Below are 18,449 nucleotides of genomic sequence, written 5' to 3' on the forward strand. Positions count from 1 at the left end.
AACTTGAGCTGTTGTTCAGAATAACTTTTCATCTTAGAGTGGCTGAGAGGCAAGAGACAGGAAGGGGTTCAGACTCCAGCTCCACGGCTTTACAGCCGATTATCTTGAGAAAATGACTTCATCTGTCTGATTCCTCAGATCTTTGTAAAACTGAGGGCAAAACACTGCCATCTTCTAGTATTGTTGTGAAGACTTATCACGGATTCAACAAATATTTATTCAGACACAGTCGGTGGTAGGCAGCGTTCCTGTCCCATAAGAAGGAATGGCAATTAAGTCTCTGTCCTTCTGAAGCTTACCTTCTAGTGGGGTTGGAGACTTAGGACAAGGAAATGAGTGATGTCATTTCAGACAGTGACGCTTCTATTCAGGAAAAGAAAGCATGTGATGGGGCTACAGTAAGAAGGATGTGTGCCCTTTCTATGTTGATTAGGGAATTCCTCTTGAAAAAGAGCCTATTCCTTTTTTTTTTTTTTTTTTTTGCGGTACACGGGGCTCTCACTGTTGTGGCCTCTCCCGTTGCGGAGCGCAGGCTCAGCGACCATGGCTCACAGGCCTAGCCGCTCCGCAGCATGTGGGATCTTCCCGGACCGGGGCACGAACCCATGTCCCCTGCATCGGCAGGCGGACTCTCAACCACTGCACCACCCGGAAAGCCCAAGAGCCTATTCTTAAAGGGATCTGAAAGATGAAAAGAAAGGTAACAGGGAAGAACCATCTAAGCAAACGAAACATTAGCAGTGAGCCTCGTGTTCTGAGACACAGGGAAAACCCGATGAGGCTGGATGGAGGGGGTTTCCATGGAAAGAGATGGGGTTGCAGAAGGAGACAGGGCCAGAGCTCCTGGCACCAGGGGAAACGGCCTGGACTTTGTTTCAGGCGTAAAGGGAGGCCATCGGAGGATTTTAGCAGTGGAGTTACATGATCCGATTGATGTTTTAAAACCACTGTGTGGAGGATGGGTTGTAGGGGCCCGAGAGTGGAGGCAGGGAGGCCAGCGAGGAGGCTGTTACATAGAAGATGCTCAGACCAGTGCCTGGCACATAGCAAGCACTCACGAAATGTTAGCTGATTTTAATTGGAGGCTGTAGCCCTTCGTTTTTGAAAAAAGACAAGAGCTGGAAGGGCCAATTACCTGATTAGAACATCCTCTACCTGCAAAAATCAGGTCTTCCCATTCTCTGTCACATAGATACGTCCCTGTAGCTCACGAAGCCTGGAGGCTCGGGGACGTGGCAGCTTGGTGAGGCTGCACAGTATTCCCCAGAACTCCTCTTCCCGGGTGTTTCTGAGGATGGGCTCACAGAGCCCACACAGGGCGGAGGAGGAACGGCAGCCACGTGGAAGCTTCCACCTGCTGTCGCTGCTCTGCCCTCTCGCCTCATCCGTGGGAGGCCACAGTCGCAGCTACTCCTCCCTCCCTGGCCCCTCCGGCAGCGTCTCCGGCTCCTGGGCCAAGGGTGGGTGCTCAGCCCCCTGATCTGGGTCCGGCTTCTGCAGACGCCCACCCCTCCCAGCTCAGAGGCCGCAAGAACTGCTGTGGGTTTCTGTTCATCCTCGTGGGCCCAGCTCATGCTTGTATTTGACCAGATTCATGCCATGCCTCTGGTGTGGGTATATCTATAGAGACAGACCAGAGAGAGAGTTATGGAGTTACATAGAGAGAAAGCTATCTATCTTCTATATTCTATCTGTCTACCTATCATCTATCTCTACTAGTATATTAGTGGTGGTGCTTCTCCAAACAATCCCTCATTAATCCACCGAGAGTGGTATCAGATCAAAGAGAAAAAAAATTTTTTTAAAGACCTCCAAAATCCCCGAATTACACCTGAAAGTCTCCAGGTGTCCTTCAGAGGACCCTTTACAACCAGCAGAGCTCCGGGCATGAAACAGGCCTGTAATAAATATTCCCGAAAGAGGGGGGCGGTGGGAGAGGCGGGGTTCAGCTCTCATGCCCTTGGCAGGTTACGGTTCAGGTAGGGCTGAGCTGTGGGATCTGACGCCATCTCCAGGTAGACAGTGTCAGAACTGGGCTGAATTGCAGAACACACAACTGGTGTCGGAGAACTGCTTGTTGTAGGAACCCCACCTCCCAGCACACACACTGGCATTGGTGACCCGAATCTTAAGTGGCCTTGAGGGTTGCCTCAGGCACTGTTACCAGGAATCTGATAAGTCACTTAAAACTTTTCTGATCCACAGTCGATTGGAAAGTTGCTGAGACCAAGGAAGAAAGATGTGGTCTTAATGGTTTGGGCAGTTATGCAAAATGTGGATTATCAGGCATTAGAAGGGAACCCAGGGTGTCACATAGGCCAAGCAGCATCTCTGCTTAACTCTACTAACCAAAGTGTGTTTTGAAGACAGACTTCTCTATGGCAGCTTCCTCAATATAAGATGTGCAGGTGGTTTCATTGTGCAAAGACAGGCACCATGAAAAACAAATCAAAAAAATAAGGAGAACTTATTTTTGTCAGTAGTTGTGGCTCACGGGCCCAGCCGCTCCGCAGCACGTGGGATCTTCCCGGACCGGGGCACGAACCCGTGTCCCCTGCATTGGCAGGCGGACTCTCAACCACTGCGCCACCAGGGAAGCCCCCTTTACTGTTTTTTTAAAACAGCAAACGAAGAGGCAAGGATTCCTCAGGTTAGAGTGACAAACTCACCCCAGTTCACCCAGGACTTCCTCAGTGTTAGCACTGCCAGTCTATCATCCTGGTAAACCCACTGGTCCTAAGAAAAGAGAATCTGAAGAAGTGATGAAAGGTGTTTGATAAAGAAACGGAATCTTGCGAAAGTTTTGCAAAACCCGGAGGTTCTAGACATTGCATAATGCAATGAAAGCGTATGAATGGGGGGGGGGCTTCAGCAATCGCGGGGAGGGTCACAGTCAGAGAGTTAATATTTAAGCAAGAACTAATGGATGACCTGAAGTTGTAAAAGCAAAGGCCAGGAGTGGGCCGTGGGAGGCCACCTTGCAACATGCCTCCGAAAATTCACCATTCGGTATGTGCTCAACAGAAATGGGTAAAAAACAGAGCCCCGTGATATGTTCCTAGAGACTTTTGACATTGCTCCTTGACCAGCAGTGCGTTTGGTTGAGTTTATCAGCCCCCGAAATATAATCAAATCTACGCTACATCTTTTCCTGAGATAACAGGTATTTGATCTTTTAGTTCCTTGATTTTCCAGACCAGGGATTCTACTCAAAGGAAAAGGAGGTTTGTTTTGCCTAATTCTAAAGGGATCCTATTCTGATTCTCAGTTATTTTCAATTTCTTTAACCGCAGCTCACAAATAATTGTAATGTAAGGAATGAATTACATGTAAATAATCCATTATGAGATTTTGTTGGGGAGCAGATGTCTATTTTAAAGATTTCAGTTTCTCCCATTTCCAAAAAAAAACCAGGTCGGTGTTTACACATTCTCGACGTTCTGTCACCTACCTCATCCATCATAATTGTTTAGAGAAAGTATTGATTCTTCAGTAACATCTGCACATGCTTTTGGTTTCGAGGCTGCAATTTCTAAGGCGTGAGTCCCTTGGATTCGTTGAGTCTGATGATGAGTCCTCTAGGTGGCTTTCTTCCTATTTGGGACTTTAGCCATCTCATACTCATGGTTAGTCTAGCCTTCCTGATTTGAAGATAATTTCCCTAATGGAGAAGAGAAGAGAACAAAATAGAGGTTGAATAGCCTTCTCCCCTGTCATCAGTTGATGTAATAGCATCCGTCCCCAAGTAGTCTGATTAAATGTAATGAAAATAAACTCTGGATTCATTTGAATGGCTTTCATATCTTGGGCTGTTTGTTTGCATTTTTCAGCTCTTTTTAAATATAGGCTTAGATTTGTCCCAGAAACTGAGGACAGAGAAAAATGAAAATGTGTTAGTAAGGGAATAGAAGAAATAACTCATAAATTTTAAGGAAGTTGCTTCTTTGTAGACGGATATTTATTGTGTATGTATATAATCACGCCAAAGAAATGGTTTAAAGATGGGGAAATCAGTCAATCAGCAGAATGCTCCTCCCCCCACCCCACCCCCGACATTCTGCATATCGGCGGGTTCAGGGACTGGTTGGCACGCAGGACAAACTGTCTGCTTTTATCAGTTGGCTATAGATGTACCACCTTAACTAGCCAATTCTCCTGAGAGACCTCAGGGGCAATAATAGATCAAGTAGCCAAAAAAGTTATCACTGGAGAAGGCACTTCAAGTTTTTCCTGCTTCCATATACTTCTCGCCAATGCCTTCAGTCTTTCTCAACTTAATTCAACTAACGATGTAGAACATTGCATATTAATGAAGCCCTGTATTTGGTATTATGAGTGAACAGTGTTGAAGATTACAGAACTCCTACCTTGAGATCCTTACATTCCTGAGCAAACTAGGACAGGTTTGTGCACAGACAGCTTGAGATGTGGTAGAAGGTGGGCAGTTCCGTAAGGCAAGGTTCTAGTGAAAGAAGGGATCAACTAGCTTAGGGGATCAGGGAGGCTTTATGGGCAAGTATGAATTGAATAGACCTTGCCCTGGGTCACTTGGTAGAATTCTGACAGTGGAGGCAGTGCCTAGAAAGTCATTCCCAATAGGAGAGCCAGTGTGACCCAAGGCGTAGAGGTAGGACACTGCGGAGTGCGTCTGGGGACTCAGAGAAGCCTAGTGCATCGAGCAGGGTTTGCAGAGATCTCGGGTATGTGATCTCACTGTCGGCATCAGCGTCTTCCCACAAGTGTGGGTGCAGGTCAGCAGCATCGCCTGAAGTTAGTTAGAAATGCAGAGTCTCAGGCCCGGCCCCAGACTTACTGAGTCAGAATCTGCGTTTAAAAAGATCCCGGGTGATGTGCACGCGCGCTGCAGTTTGAACAAGGTGATCTTTAGAGAGCATCTGTGTTGTCTTTAATTTGCTGTCCTTCGCCTCATGTGGAAGCCATACTGTCTATTTCCTTCTACCGGTAGCCACTTCTAAGTCTTTTGAGAATCACTTAAAACCTGGATTTCCTGAAGTTTCAACTTGAATAATGCAACAGTTGCTACTGACTCCTTGTCAGAGAGGAATTTAGCCCCTTTCCTTTCTTTCGATCTCCTCCTGCCCACTGCCTCCTTCTTTTCTCACTCTTTTGTGTCTCCCAAGGCTACTCGCTAAAAAGCCTGCATACAACTTCTCTGTCTCAGAGTCTCCATCCAGGAAACCCGATCTAAGACAAGAGCTAAATCTTCAGCAGAGGGAAGTTACTCTGCTTTAGGAAGGGCAATCGTGAGCCTCTGGGGAGAAATCGGGAGGAAGAAGTTATGCAGAAGAAAGAAGATGAATGAGGGGCAGAATGTGGGCACAATGGGATGCTACTGCTTTCTGTGACTCACCGAAACTTTAGTTAAGTCTGTAAGAATCATGGCATGTTAGGGCTGATGAAATTTCTTGTGGAAGCTGGTTAGGGTCTGACTTCTATACCCCGTTGACACAAGCAAGACAGACACCTCGGTCAGTTGCTCAGGCAGGGCGTTCCCAGTCGGGATCTGAGTTCCATCTGGGGACACTTTTCTGAATAGCTCAGGTTAGGGTGCAACCTCCCAGTTCATCTCAGACTAAATCTTCACCCTAGAAGAGACCAGAACTGCATCATCACCACGGATGTTCAACTTTTCGACACGTGGTAGAGGAAAATAAAGATGTGGCTTGAGAGGGGACTGGGGAGTCCATCTCAGATTCAAAAGGGAAATTATGAAGACCTCTCTGAGGCCAGTCCTTTTAGCCAAGAAATGATGCAAAACCGCCGAGGAATCGCCAAGTACGCATGTGTGTATTTTTAAGGGATTAAGACAAACCTTTATAGGTGGACGCCCAGAAGAAAGCATGTGAATCCCAACATGAGTTGGAGTACTAAGCCGTAGTTTCCACGCTGCCCAAGTTCAACAGGACGGGAAGCAGCACGGTCTCTGCGGGTGACAAGCATGGTTCACTGCAACTGTACTCTGTCAGAGTCTCTGCAGGAAATCGAATTCACTGCAGATGGTTCAGATGAAGAGAAATACATGAAGAGGCCACTCCCAGAGAGCTAGCCTGGGTTTGGGAGACAAAAAGGGATGCGGAGATACCCAGACACCAGCAGCAGAGAGAAGCCGTGACCATCCCTGGGGCTGAAGCCAACATGGGGAGGAAGTTTGTTCGCAGAGCCCATAGGAGTTGGAACAGTAGAGGAGGGACCACCTGGGGGGCTGCAGTCGTGGAGGGAAGCCAAAGTTGAAGTGCCCGAGATGGGAGGCTGAAGGGAAGAAGTATCCTGACCTCCCTTTCCTCCGGTTTCTAACCTCTTGCCCAAATTTCCTATCAGTTGAACCCAATCAGAAACCATATGGAAAGAGAGCCTGGGGCGATATGGGACACAGAGCAGAGCAGAGAAAGGTGAAGGGAGCCTGGGACGATATGTGATACAGAGCAGAGCAGAGGAAGATGGAGAAGAATCTGTTGGTGGTTGGTGGAGAAGAGTCGGCAGATGGAGAATAGTCGCATAGGGCTGCTGTCTGGTATGAAGTTCCGCTCTTAAAAAGAAAACAACTCAGTAGCCTCCAGCGTGTGGGTTTGGGACAGATTATTCCAGCAGGCACATGCTAGGAAAGACTGGTTGGCAGGAAATCGCAGCTCAGACGGAGATCCGTGCAAGGTCCCGGGTCTGGCCCTGGCGGAGACTGGGCTTGTGTGTTGCTTCTGGAAGAGGCGCCATGGTGGGCTTGCAGCCGGGCTTCTGATAGCACAGTGACCTGTCTGCATCTAACGTTTTGTCATCTCAAAGTTGGTCCACTGCTTTGCTTGGCAGGATGCTAAAGGATTCTCCTGGCATCCATCTCTCCCTGGCTTACTGCCCTCATTACTACGGTTGAGGAAAATTGGTGAGAACAAGGTTTACTGAGTAGGTTTGGAAAACTCCACTTTCTGTCTCCTGCTGGAAAGCTCTTTTAATAGGTCACGGTCCTGAGGGGGCCACGCAGGCCTGTCCATATCATCAGAACCTAAGGAGAACCTATTCTCTGCTCATCTTATCTGCAGAGAGTAGACCTTAGTGCCCTGAGAAAGTTCTTAGAGTTTGCAGAGGTAACTAAAGATCTAAAGCTATAATTCTCGTAAGCCAGAAAGAGAAAATAAATATCGTATATTAATGCATATATGTGGAATCTAGAAAAATGGTATAGATGATCTTATTTGCAAAGCAGAAATAGAGACACAGACGTAGAGAACAAACATATGGACACCAAGGGGGGAAGGGGTGGTGGTGGGAGGAATGGTGAGATTGGGATTGACACATATACACTACTGTGTATAAAGTAGATAACTAATGAGAACCTATGATATAGCACAGGGAACTCTACTCAGTGCTCTGTGGGTGACCTAACTGGGAAGGAAATCCAAAAAGGAGGGGATGTATGTGTACGTATAGCCGATTCACTTTGCTGTACAGTAGAAACTAACACAACATTGTAAAGCAACTACACTCCAATAAAAATTGTTTAAAAAATCTTGAAACAAAGATGTAATTTCACTAGCTAACCAGTCAAAAAATAAATAAATAAAGCTGTAATTCTCCATCTTCTGCGTATCTCTCCAAGGGAGGCCAATGTGCTACTCTTCGGAGGTTGGAATCCTTTCAAATGTCTTTCTGCACCTTGGAATTCCAGGATATGAAGTCATTTCTACCACTTTAATATATGTCTTTCTGTCCTCATTGCTACCTTTATGTCTCCCCTGAAATACCATGGCCTTGTCACTGGTTTTGATGTCTCTGGTGTGGCCCTCTATCTCCACGCTGCAACTGGAAGGATCTTCCCAAAGTGCAAGTTTCATTAAAGCACGTCCTTGCTTAAAATCCTTCAACAGTTCACCATTGAAGATTCTAGTAGATGCTTTACTGCCTGGCCACCGCCCACCCTCATTCTCATCTTTCCCCAACATCAGCTCTCCACCCAACACGCACATGCACACACACACACACACACACACACACTACCGTCCGCCACACACCATTCATTACTATGTTTCAACTCCACTGGACATCCCTCATTCTCTTGAATTTTCTGACTCAGGGTATCAAGATGTAGAGACCCATTTCACTCCCCTGGGTTTCTTTTATAAACGTCTTGGAAGAAAACTGCCTGAAATGTTTGCTACAAATGAAGTGTGTGATCTTCTCATTAGTTTCTTTCTTTCTTTTAATCACCCTAAAAGGAGTCTCATAAGTCATGCTTAGGATTTACTGGGGATGCATAATAATGAAGCCAGTCTCCTGATTTAGCAACACTCCTGGGATTTCTCCATCTAGGGCACCGATGCTGTGCCTGAGAACAGATCGAGGTAGAGGCTTGGAAACCAGGGCTGCCCTGTTGATGACTTCAAGTGGGAAGAACGAGCAAAGCGATGTACTCAGGGAGATTTTTCAAGTACTAACAGAGAAAGGAGTTTAGAATGTCAGGACACTGGGCTTAGACTGACATTTTGTATGATAATTATTGAATATGTAACCAGAAAGTAAAAACTCTGCATTCAACAAAAAGAGGGAAATCTTTTATTAATACTGATTCCTAGAGAAATTTACTTGGGAGCCTCAAATTTTTTCTTTTTTTATTTTTAAAATTTATATTTATTTATTTATTTATTTGGCCGTGCCACACGGCTTGCGGGATCTTAGTTCCCCAACCAGGGATTGAACCCGGGCTATGGCAGTGAAAGCGCCGATTCCTAACCACTGGACCACCAGGGAATTCCCTTTAGTTTTTAAAAAGATAATATAAAATCTTCAGGGACTAAGCACTATTCTAGGTGCTGGGGAATAGAGAACTAAACAGAAAAGACAATGTCTGTGCTGTCATGGGATAAGACTGGGAGAAAACAGACACATAATTATACAGTGTTGGGTCAGATAATGATAAGAGCTGGGATGGAAGATAAAGCAGAAGTAAAATGATAGTGCAGGGTGACTATTTATAAGAGCTAATCAGGAAAAGCCTCTTCAGGGAAATGAAGTGTGTTCAGAGACCAGACTGAAGTGATGGAGGGGGCTCTGCAAATATCTAGGGAAACAGTGTGCCAGGAACGGGAACAGCAGGGGCCAAGGCCTTGATACGTTCAAGGAAGGACAAGGAGGCCAGTGTGGCCACACGCCATGAGCAGGAATGGTGAGAAACAAGACCAGACAAGCAGCCAGAGCTGAGATCCTGTAGGGCCTTGAGGGCCGTGGTAAGGATTTTGGATGCTCTTGGGTCAAGGGAAGCCATTGGAGGATTGAGAGCAGGGGGAATGTGGTTGGTCAATGTTTTCAAAGGATTGCGCTGGCTTCTGTGTGGGGAGTTCTCCCCGTAGCGGGGGAAGAGGGGAGAGGAGCAGCAGGGACACCAGTAGGAGGATGTTACAGGTCTGTGTGTCATGTTAACATGGCATGCACTGAGATGCCAGTGGTGCAGAATGTGAGATGTGGTTGGATTCAGGATGTGTTTGAAGTAGGTTAGAAGGATTTTCTGTTGAATGGGATGAGGGTCTGAGTGAAAGACAATCCAAGATATGTGTCCTGAGTAAATGGGTAAATGATGTTGCCCTTTACTGTGGGGGTGCCCAACAGAATTGGGGCGAAAATTGAGAATATGCTTTGGATATCTCAGCTCTCAGCAGCTTATTAGGGGTGAAAGTAGAAGTGTTGTTCGGGTAGCTGTATATTCACATTTAGAATTTGGGGTGAAGATTGGGACTGGAGAGTTTGTCGAGTAAATTCAGGATGTGTTCATAATTAAAATTATGGGCTTTAATTTATTTTATTGAAGTATAGTTGCTGTACAATATTACATAAGTTACAGGTGTTCAATATAATGATTCACAACGCTTAAAGGTTATACTCCATTTATAGTTATTATAAAACATTGGCTGTATTCCCCATGTGGTGCAATATATCCTTGTAGCTTATTTTATACCTAATAGTTTGTACCTCTTACTTCCCTACCCCTATGTTGCCCCTCCCCCCTTCCCTCTCCCCACTGGTAACCACTAGTTTGTTCTCTAAACATGTGAGCCTGCTTCTTTTATATTATATTCACTAGTTTGTTGTATTTCTTAGATTCCACATATAAGTGATACAGTATTTATGGGTTTTGATTTTTAAAATTCTTTAGGGTGTAAGGATGGAGCATAGAGGAAGTCTAAAGTGCTAGGTCAGGGGGAAGAGGGGAATACATCCAAAGAGACTAAGAAGGATGGCCAGCAGGTAGTAAGAAATATAGCCATTTGGAATTCTCAAAGCCATGTGAAAAAGTGTTCTAAAAAGGAGGGAGTCAAAAATAATGTTTTTTAAATCAGGTCCGTCAGGATGACCTGAATATTTAAAAAAGAATGGAAAATAACAAGTGTTGGTGAGGATGTGTTGGAGCACTGCTGATGGGAATGTAAAATGATGTAGCTGCGATGGAAAACAATATAATGGTGCCTCAAAAACATAAAAATAGAATTACCAGATGATCTAACAATTTCATTTCTGGGTATATACTCAAAAGAATTGAAAGCAGGGACTCAGATATTTGTACACCTGTTTCATAGCAGCATTATTCACAATAACCTCAAATTGGAAGCAACCCAAGTGTCCATCAACAGATGAATAGATAAACAAAGTATGTGCTATACATACAATGAAATATTATTCAGCCATAAAAAGGAAGGAAATTCTGACACTTGCTACAACATGGACGAACCTTGAAGATATTATGCTAAGTGAAACAAGTCAATCGCAAAAGGACAAATATCGCATGGTCTCACTAATATGAGGTACCTATAATAGTCAAATTCATAGAGGCAGAAAGTGGAATAGTGGTTGCCAGGGGTTGCAGGAGAGGGGAAATGGGGAGTTATTATTTTTACTGAGTACAGAGTTTCCGTTTTGGAGGATGAAAATAGCTCTGGAGGTGGATGGTGGTGACGGTTGCACAATGTGAATGCACTTTTTTTGTTTTTAATTTATCTTTTGGCTGCACTGTGCAGCTTGTGGGATCTTAGTTCCCTGACCAGGGATCAGACCCAGGCCCATGGCAGTGAAAGCACTGAGCCCTAACCGCTGGACCACCAGGGACCTCCCAGTGTGAATACACTTCATGCCAGTGAACCATGCTAAAAAAAAAACCAAAAAAAAACCTAATACTAAAACTACACTAAGAAAATTTTGCACATTTTAGCCAAAACTGTAAATTTTCTGCTGTGTATATTTTACCCCAACGTTTCGTGTTTTCTTTCTGAGGATGGTTTTTTCAACAAATATGTTGGGACAATTGGATATCAATATATTTTTTTAAAAGCTAAACTTAGATCCTTATCTCACATCATAAACAAAAATCAATTCAAAATGGATTATAATCCTACATTTAAGAGCTAAATCTATAAACGCCTCTGAAGAAAAAACGGGAGAAATCTTACAACTTTGGTTAAGCAAAGATTTCTTAAATAGGCCATCAAAAGCATAATTCATAAGATAAAAATTAATAAATTGGATTTCACTAAACATTACAAAGTCTTCTCTGAAAAGACATTGTTTAGAAAGTTAGAAAAAGTCACAGAATGCGAGAAAATATTGGCAAATTACATACCTGAAAAAATGGTTTATCTCCAGAATATAAAGAACTCCCATAATTCAATCAGGAGACAAACAACCCAATTAAACATGGGTAATTAAATAGACAATTCATCAAAGAAACTATATGAATGGTTAATAAACACATGAAAGGTTGCTTGACACAATTAGTCATTAGGGAAATGCATATTAAAGCTACAATGAGATACAACTATACACCTACTAAAATAGCTAAAATCCAAAAGACTGAACATACCAAGTGTTGGAGAGATTGTGGAGAAACTGAAGTCTTAAAGCACTACTGGTGGGAATGCATAATGATATAACCACTTGGAAAAGAGTTCGGCCGTTTCTTTACAAGTTAAATTTAAACTTCCTAAAAGATCTGTCAGTTCAGTTCCTAACTATCCACTCAAGAGAAACAAAACGATATATCTGTACAAAGACTTGTAGGCATATGTTCATAGAAGCATTACTCATAAAAGCCCCAACGTAGAAACAGTCCAAATGTCCATCAGCTGGTGCATGGAGAAACACAACGTTATGTAGTCATACACTGGAATACTATTTGGCAATCAAAAGGAAGAAACTACCGACACAAGTCACAACATGGCTGAACCTCAAAAGCACTATGGTATGTGAAAGATGTCAGATACAAAGGACCACACATTGCATGATTCAGTTTACATGAAATACCCAGGAAAAGCAAATCTACATAGAATGAAGATCGATGATTACCTGGGCTGAGGTGGGAGTGAGGGTTGACTGCAAACGGGCAGGCAGGAACCTTTTCAGGTGATGGAAATGTTCTACATCTGAATTAGGTTATGGTTGCACAGCTTTATAAATGTATTAAAAATTGGCGACTTACAAGGGGCATATTTTATGGAGTGCAAATTATACCTCAGTAAAGCTGCTAAAATTGTTTTACGGATTTTTTTTAAAAAGAGAAGAGTACTGTGTACTAGTTGACACTAGTACTGTGTCAAGTTAGTGCCTTGACAAGAAAGGTGCATCCTTTAACTTTAACAAATTAGCCTCTCCTCTTCCTATTGATACGAATAACACATGTTCATATCAGACAACTTAGAAAGTACAAAGAGAAAGAAAAAGAAAATCACCCATAGTCCAAAGACAACCACCATTAACATTTTGGCCAGTGCAACTTTTGAAAACTTTTGTCACGTTCTGGCTGACATTATTTCCAAACTTTCATGGAAAAAGGGAATTTCCTGGAGGTGGCGCCAGGAATGTGCGTTTTTAACAAGCCTCTCCAGGCAATTCCAATGCATCTCAAGGTTTAAGGACAAGCGGCCTAAAAGAAGAACATGGCCACTCCAATGGAAATGCTCCTTTACATAAAAAGGAAAGAAGAACTATCACAGATTGGTCACCAATTTAGAACATGTACCACATCCCGCAGGATGGAGAAAATAGTGAGGCAGAGGCTGATGAGATGCTCACGAACCCACTTCTTCCTTCTGTCAATAAGTTAAATGATATTTCCCAGCCTTCCTGACAGTGGTCAGAGGACGCGCTATTGAGTTCTGGCCAGTGAAGTGTGGGCAGAAGGAGTACTGGCCACGTCCGGGCTTGGCTCTGAATCTCCTGTGGGATCCTTCACTTTTATCCTCTTTGCTCTTCAGCCATCAGAACACAGAACATCCAGATGGGTTCTTAGGGTTAAGAGATGGTGGTGTAATCAAATGGGAGAGGATTTTGAGTAACTGGGAAGAGAGAAAGCCCTGTTCGCAGAGAGCTCTAGCTTAGGAAAAGCAAGGGAAAGATGCTTCCAAAATGGGGAAGCCACTGGAGATGTGCCTGGCCACACCCCTCTCTATTCTGCCAGTAGAGGCATCTGCCCCCTCCGGAAATGTACTGGCTCAAGAGACTTGCATAGTAAATCAAACGTGGAAAATTATTATCAGGCAGACATGTCAGAGGAGGCAAGGACAACCATACAACAAATTCAAAGGGATAAAGGAGGAAAAAATTAAGAGAGACTATAACGCCTCAAACAAAATGAAGTTTGGGGGAAATGCTCCTGGGAGAATTGTAGGAGGACTGTCTCTAGTACAGAAAGAGCTGATGTTCACCTACTATGCACAGGTCTGGCTGGTTAATTACACCTAGTTTCTAGACTGATGGATATTCCATCATTCATGGTGCCAATGACACAATGAAAGTTGATAAATATTTTGCACATCCCTTCTGGATGGGGGGAGAGGGCATGCAGAAGGAAGGCAGGCTCTCTGGAAGGCCTTTTCAAAGCCTGGAGCATTCAGAAGGCAGTGGAATAGCTGGAGGAGCCCCACGAGAGTCCTCAGACAGCATTAGAGGGCTTTATGATGGCTTGACAATAGAAAGCTACCTTTGCTCAGTAATGTGGGATTCCCAACCTTCTCAGCCCATGCACTAGCCCCTCCAAACTCATGGTGGAAGAATCCAATGTGCAGTTAGTTCCATGCTATCAAATGCATGCAAGGCAATCACCTAAGAAGGGCAAAGTATGAAGGACCTCTTGGCTTTCAAAATAGCACAGCCATTTAAGTCACCAGAGGAAGTCAAATGGCTTAATTCTGATTATTCTTTGGAATGCCTAGAAAGTACCCTATAGTGGCGTGCAAAAGACCAGGGAACGAGGACTCTTTGGGGAAAGCCCCAGTAGTCAAACCGCCTGCCAAGAATTGGCAGCAATAACTAGAAGACCAAAGTCATTAGTCTCTTTCTCTTTATTTCCAGATCATTTGCCAGTTTTCCCAACAGCATTTGTTGAATAATCTACCCCTTATTTACCGATCTGAAATGCCAACTTCATCATGACACACATTCTCATGTGGTCGTGGATCCATCACTGAGGTTTGTATTTTGTTTCTTGTTATTCTCTGTGAAGTACAGAGTTTGAAACATATCTTTTATTCATTCATTTATTCATTTATTTACTGTATAGCACAGGGAACTATATTCAATATCTTCCATTAACCTATAATGGAAAAGAATCTGAAAAATTATAGATATATATGTATATGTATAATTGAATCACCCTGCCGTACACCAGAAACTGACACAACATTGCAAATCAACCACACCTCAACAAAAAATAATTCATCAAGATTTTAAAATTGCACTGTGTGTAATTTATACCCCAATTTTTTAAAACACAGACTAATATATGTATACATACCATATGCACATTATATAAACACACATATATAATATATATGTATGCATTTTATATATATAATATATATGCCTGTAGGTAGATATTTTATAAATACATGCATTATATATTACATACATGTTGCCATTTCCAAATCAAATCAAGAAATTATTCTTTTGGCTACTTTTCTTAAAGATATTTTTATGTGGACCATTTTTAAAGTCTTTATTGAATTTGTTACAATATTGCTTCTATTTTATGTTTTGGTTTTTTTTTTTTTTTGGCTGTGAGGCATGTGGGATCCTAGTTCCCCAACCAGGGATCGAACCCACACCCCCTGCATTGGAAGGTGAAGTCTTAAACACTGGACCACCAGGGAAGTCCCTTGGCTACTTTTCTTTTACTCCTGGCAGTTTTGATTTTTTTTTTTTTACCATCTTTATTGGAGTATAATTGCTTCACAATGGTGTGTTAGCCTCTGCCCTACAACAAGGTGAATCAGCTATACACATACATACATCCCCATATCTCCTCCCTCTTGCGTCTCCCTCCTGCCCTCCCTATCCCACTCCTCTAGGTGGTCACAAAGCACCGAGCTGATCTCCCTGTGCTATGTGGCTGCTTACCACTAGCTGTCTATTTTACATTTGGTAGTGTATATATGTCCATGCCACTCTCTCACTTCGTCCCAGCTTCCCCTTCCCCCTCTCCGTGACCTCAAGTCCATTCCCTACCTCTGCGTTTTTATTCCTGTCCTGCCCCTAGGTTCTTCAGAACCATTTTTTTTTCTTAGATTCCATATATATGTGTTAGCATACGGTATTTGTTTTTCTCTTTCTGACTTACTTCACGCTGTATGACAGACTCTAGGTCCACCCACCTCACTACAAATAACTCAATTTCGTTTCTTTTTATGGCTGAGTAATATTCCATTGTGTATATATGCCACATCTTCTTTATCCATTCATCTGTCAATGGACACTTAGGTTGCTTCCATGTCCTGGCTATTGTAAATAGTGTTGCAATGAACATTGTGGTACATGTCTCTTTTTGAATTATGGTTCTCTCAGGGTATATGCCCAGTAGTGGGATTGCTGGGTCATATGGTAGTTCTATTTTTAGTTTTTTAAGGAACCTCCATACTGTTCTCCAAAGTGGCTGTATCAATTTACATTCCCACCAACAGTGTAGGAGGGTTCCCTTTTCTCCACACCCTCTCCAGCATTTATTGTTTGTAGATTTTTTGATGATGGCCATTCTGACTGGTGTGAGGTGAAACCTCATTGTAGTTTTGATTTGCATTTCTCTAATTATTAGTGATGTTGAGCATTCTTTCATTTGTTTGTTGGCGATCTGTATATCTTCTTTGGAGAAATGTCTGTTTAGGTCTTCTGCCCATTTTTGGATTGGGTTGTTTGTTTTTTGATATTGAGTTGCATGAGCTGCTTGTAAATTTTGCAGGTTAATCCTTTGTCAGTTGCTTCACTTGCAAATATTTTCTCGAATTCTGAGGGTTGTCTTTTTGTCTTGTTTATGGTTTCCTTTGCTATGAAAAGCTTTTAAGTTTCATTAGGTGCCACTTTTTATTTTTGTTTTTATTTCCATTTCTCTAGGAGGTGGGTCAAAAAGGACTTGCTGTGGTTTATGTCATAGAGTGTTCTGCCTATGTTTTCCTCTATGAGTGTTATAGTGTCTAGCCTTACATTTAGGTCTTGAATCCATTTTGAGCTTATTTTTGTGTATGGTGTTAGGGAGTGTTCTAATTTCATTCTTTTACATGTAGCTATCCAGTTTTCCCAGCACCACTTATTGAAGAGGCTGTCTTTTCTCCATTGTATATTCTTGCCTCCTTTATCAAAGATAAGGTGACCATATGTGCGTGGGTTTATCTCTGGGCTTTCTACTCTGTTCCATTGATCTATATTTCTGTTTTTGTGCCAGTACCATACTGTCTTGATTACTGTAGCTTTGTAGTATAGTCTGAAGTGTGGGAGCCTGATTCCTCCAGCTCCATTTTTCTTTCTCAAGATTGCTTTGGCTATTCAGGATCTTTTGTGAAACATATCTTTTAAATCAAATGAATTAATTACATTATTCAGATCTTCAACCTCCCTATTTTTGCCTTTTGATCTGCTGAAGATTTAAAGAAGTATAATACCTTCCTCACCACCATTCTAATTCTGTCAATTTCTCCATGAATAGCAAATATTTTGTTTTTATGTATTTTGATGCAGCATTATTGCCCAGATAAAAGTTTGCTATTAGCGACACATTCTCTGTGAGTTGTAACTTTTGTCAAAACAAAATAAGGCTTCCAGTTTTAAAATCATAGAGAAAAGGTGGCTTCGTTTTCATTTCTTTTCAAAATCATTCCAAACAACAAGGAGAAACTGAAACCCAAATTCCATCTTTGATGAAAGCAGAAGACTTGTACAACCCCAAACAATATTGTTACATGAAAAGGGAGCATGAATGGATGACTTGTAAATGGCTTAGCAATGAGAGAAAGGTTTATCCCACTTATGGCAGAGGGGAAACTGGTGAGAAGCAGGAAATATTGCCTGGCTGAGAGCTGGAAAACCTTCGGAATTAGAGAAGGAAAGTACCAAAGAAACCAGGGGTGAGGTAGCGTTGACAACCAGAGGGTTATTTGAAAGTCTTTACAAGAAGCAATTAGATCCAATGTCCCCTACCCTGCCTACCACTATCCTATATAGTCAGCAATTATCCCCAGTATAAAGCAAGAGAAAAATACTTTTTCAAAAATTGCACCTGAGAGCCTTTAAACTCAGATACATTGACCATAGAGTAGGGCCAGGTGAGGTGGAGGTCCGAACATAGGGGAATAAGGTTTCAAAGTCTGTTCATAGAATGATGAGAACATTTCCTATCAGCCACAGAATTCTGGGAGGGAGGCTGGAGAAACCAAATCCTTCTACACACAGCCAAAGAAAAGACCTACCCACATTGATATTCGATTCCCAAAGGAAAAGCTAGGTGGCCACTTGTTTCCCATACAGTGAAATCAATAACTTCCATGGATGTAGGTTTCAATTAGTCTTTCAGTGCTTCACTCTTAAATATGAACAGCAGAGAATCATGAGACCTCCGAAGACGGCTCCTGATACAAAAGAGAGGAATCAAAACAAAATCAGCAGAAGTGAAAATAATGCAGAGTTTTAAAGTTTAATTTCTTTAAACTTTAAAGAAACTGTAATTAGTGTCCTCAGAAATAGTAAAATATTGTGCATCTATGAAACAAACCTGTTTATAAAGGGGACAGGGAGCAGTGATCAGCGAAGAAGAAGCAGCCTTTGGAAATTAAAAATGTGAAAACCATGACGAAAAGTTCAGTAGCGTTTGGAAAACAAAGCAGAAAATTCTTCAGGAACTTAGATTAAAATTATAAAGAAATAGACAAAAGGAAAGAATCCAATTCCTAATTTTGTCACAATTTCTGAAAACAAAAATCAAGAAAATATAGGGGAAGATATTATTAAAGGAACAATAAAACTAACCGTCCTAGAACTGAAGGATAAATGCTTCCAGATTACTTCCTACCAGATGCTCAGCACAGTGGGTGATAAAATACATCAGTACACACAATAGTGAAATTTCAGAATACTGAGATAAAGAGAAGAACCTAAAAACATGAAAGGTGGGGTGGGAAACAGGGCACAAGCAAAAATCA

The 18,449-nt window shown here is 42.5% G+C and overlaps 1 protein-coding gene across 3 annotated transcripts in view; it reads left to right on the forward strand.

The window, feature by feature from the left end:
• The window catches only part of ADPRM (ADP-ribose/CDP-alcohol diphosphatase, manganese dependent), a 390,622-nt gene that overhangs the window by 297,667 nt on the left and 74,506 nt on the right, over window positions 1–18,449 (forward strand). For 2 of the 3 annotated variants that reach the window (XR_009516969.1, XM_059997159.1), the window contains one exon: window positions 14,341–14,457. The exons of the other annotated variant lie outside the window; for it this stretch is intronic. The gene's annotated coding sequence lies outside the window, so the exon portion shown is untranslated. The remainder of the gene's footprint in view (window positions 1–14,340; window positions 14,458–18,449) is intronic. 3 annotated transcript variants of the gene reach the window in all.

Source organism: Delphinus delphis, chromosome 19 (assembly GCF_949987515.2).
Source record: "Delphinus delphis chromosome 19, mDelDel1.2, whole genome shotgun sequence".
Classification (NCBI taxonomy): domain Eukaryota; kingdom Metazoa; phylum Chordata; class Mammalia; order Artiodactyla; family Delphinidae; genus Delphinus; species Delphinus delphis.